Raw genomic sequence first — 2,996 nt, 5'->3', positions numbered from 1 at the left:
TGTTATGAAATGTTTCACAGATTCATCATTGTTCTTTATCTATGCGGAGTATTCCATTGTGTGAATAATCCATAATTTACTTATCCATTCATCCATTGATGGGTACTTGTTTGCTTCCATCTTTTTGCTACTGTAAACAGTGGTGTGCATATATCTGTTCGTGTAAAGGCTCTTATTTCTCTAGGATATATTCCAAGGAGTGGGATTACTGAATCTTATGGTAATTCTATTTCTAACTTTTTAAGGAAGCGCCAAATCGATTTCCAAAGTGGTTGTACCATTTTATATTCCCACAAGCAGTGTATAAGTGTTCCAGTCTCTCCATAACCTCTCCAACATTTATTATTTTGTGTTTTTTGGATTAATGACAGCCTTGTTGGAGTGAGATGGAATCTTTTTATAGTTTTGATTTGCATTTCTCTAATGGCTAATGATGGTGAGCATTTCTTCATGTATCTGTTAGCTGCCTGAATGTCTTCTTTAGTGAACTGCCTGTTCATGTCCTTTGCCCTTTTTTAAACTGGGTTATTAGTCTTTTTGTTGTTGAGTTTTTACAATATCATGTAGATTTTAGAGATCAGATGCTGATCGGAAATGTCATAGCTAAAAACTTTTCCCCAGTCTGTAGGTCATCTTTTTACTCTTTTAGTGAAGTCTTTTGATGAGCATAGGTGTTTGATTTTAGGAGCTCCCACTTATCTAGTTTCTTTTCTGGTGTTTTTACAAGATTAGTAATGTTTTGTATGCTATTTATGCCATGTATTAGGTCAATGGCACGGGTATTGGGTCTCCCAGGATTGTCCCTATTTTTTCTTCCATGATCCTTATCATTTCATATTTTATATTTAGGTCTTTGATCCATTTTGAGTTCGTTTTTGTGCATGGTATGAGGTATGGGTCTTGTTTCATTTTTTTGCAGATGGATACCCAGTTCTGCCAGCACCATTTGTTAAGGACACTGTCTTTTCCCCATTTAACAGCCTTTTCAGCTGCTCATATGTGGATGGATTTATATCTGGATCCTCAATTCTGTTCCATTGGTTTATGTATCTGTTGTTGTACCAGCTTCAGGCTGGTTTGACTACTGTGGCCGTATAATAGATTCTAAAATCAGGTAGCGTGAGGCCTCCTACTTTGTTCTTCTTTTTCTGGAATGCTTTACTTATCCAGGGCCTCTTTCCCTTCCATATGAAGTTGATGATTTGTTTCTCCATCTCATAAAAAAATATCGTTGGAATTGCATTAAATCTATAGATTGTTTTTTTTGTAGAATAGACATTTTTACAATGTTAAGTCTTCATATCCATGAGCAAGGCATATTTTCCACTTATGTAGGTCTCTTTTGGTTTCTTGCAGTAGTGTCTTGTAGTTTTCTTTGTATAGGTCTTTTAAGTCTCTGGCAAGATTTATTCCTAAGTATTTTATCTTCTTGGGGGCTACTGTAAATGGTATTGATTTGGTGATTTCCTCTTCGATGTTCTTTTTGTTGGTGTAGGGGAATCCAACTGATTTTTGTATGTTTATCTTGTATCCTGATACTCTACTGAACTCTTCTATTAGTTTCAGTAGTTCTCTTGAGGATTCTTTAGGGTTTTCTGTGTATAAAATCATGTCATCTGCAAATAGATATACTTTACTTCTTCCTTACCAATCTGGATGCCCTTTATTTCTTTATCTACGCTAATTGCTCTGGCTAGGACCTCAAGGACAATGTTGAATAAGAGTGGTGATCTAGGGCATCCTTGTCTGGTTTCCGTTCTCAAACACGATGTTGGCTTTTGGCTTTGTATAAATGCCCTTTATTATGCTGAGGAATTTTCCTTCTATTCCTATCTTGCTGAGAGTTTTTATCGTGAATGGGTGTTGGACTTTGTCAAATACCTTTTCTACATCAAATGATAAGATCATGTAGTTCTTGCCTTTTATTTGTATGGTGGATTACACTGATTGTTTTTCTAATGTTGAACTATGCCTTCATACCTGGTATGAATCCCACTTGGTCATGGTGAATTATTTTTTTGATATGTTGTTGAATTCTATTGGTTAGAATTGTGTTGAGGATTTTTGCATCTAATTTCATGAAGGATATAGGTCTGTAATTTTCTTTCTTTTTTTTTGTGGTGTCTTTACCTGGTTTTGGTATCAGGGATATGCTGGATTCATGGAATGAGTTTGGTAGTGTTCCATCCTTTTCTATGCTCTGAAATACCTTTAGTAGTAGTGGTATTAACTCATCTCTGAAAGTTTGGTAGAACTCTCCAGTGGAGCAAAAAATATGGAACGCTTCACAAATTTGCGTGTCATCCTTATGCAGGGGCCATGCTAATCTCTGTATCATTCCAATTTTAGTATATGTGCTGGCAAAGCAAGCAATCTCTCTTTCTTTCTTTCTTTCTTTCTTTCTTTCTTTCTTTCTTTCTTTCTTTCTTTCTTTCTTTCTTTCTTTCTTTCTTTCTTTCTTTCTTTCTTTCTTTCTTTCTTTCTTTCTTTCTTTCTTTCTTTCTCTCTCTCTCTCTCTCTCTCTCTCTCTCTCTCTCTCTCTCTCTCCCTCCCTCCCTCCCTCCCTCCCTCCCTCCCTCCCTCCCTCCCTTCCTTTCTTCCTTCCTTCCTTCCTTCCTTCTTTTCTTTCTCTCTCTCTCTCCCCTCCCTCCCTCCCTCCCTCTCTCCCTTCCTTCCTTCCTTCCTACCTTCCTTCCTTCCTCTTTCTCTCTCTCTCTTTCCTTTTCTGTCTTTCTTCATTTCTCAGTTCTCATCTGTCTGTGCTTACCTCCTTTTCCAGTATCCAGAATACCTGGTGCTATATAACACCTGTGCCCCCCTAGCCAGGCTATACAGTGCAACCCGGGAGTTTTCCTCAGTCTTCGTGGCTGCACTGGTGGGACCCCTTGAGGCTTTTCTTTTCATATGTTTTCTTTTACAAATTTTTATCTAATTTTTTTTCTTTTTTTTTTTTTTATTTGCTTCTTTGCATTTCTCGGGTTCTCATCTCTCCACTC

General features: G+C 37.2%; 1 pseudogene; it reads right to left on the bottom strand.

Annotated features, from left to right (window-relative positions):
- Window positions 1-2,269: 2,269 nt before the first annotated feature.
- Window positions 2,270-2,369, bottom strand: LOC126059102 (uncharacterized; annotated as a pseudogene).
- Window positions 2,370-2,996: the final 627 nt, after the last annotated feature.

The sequence above is a fragment of the Elephas maximus genome, chromosome 15, assembly GCF_024166365.1.
Source record: "Elephas maximus indicus isolate mEleMax1 chromosome 15, mEleMax1 primary haplotype, whole genome shotgun sequence".
In the NCBI taxonomy this organism is placed as follows: domain Eukaryota; kingdom Metazoa; phylum Chordata; class Mammalia; order Proboscidea; family Elephantidae; genus Elephas; species Elephas maximus.
Note: the sequence above shows the minus strand (reverse complement) of the source record. Positions and strands in the feature narration are given on the sequence as shown.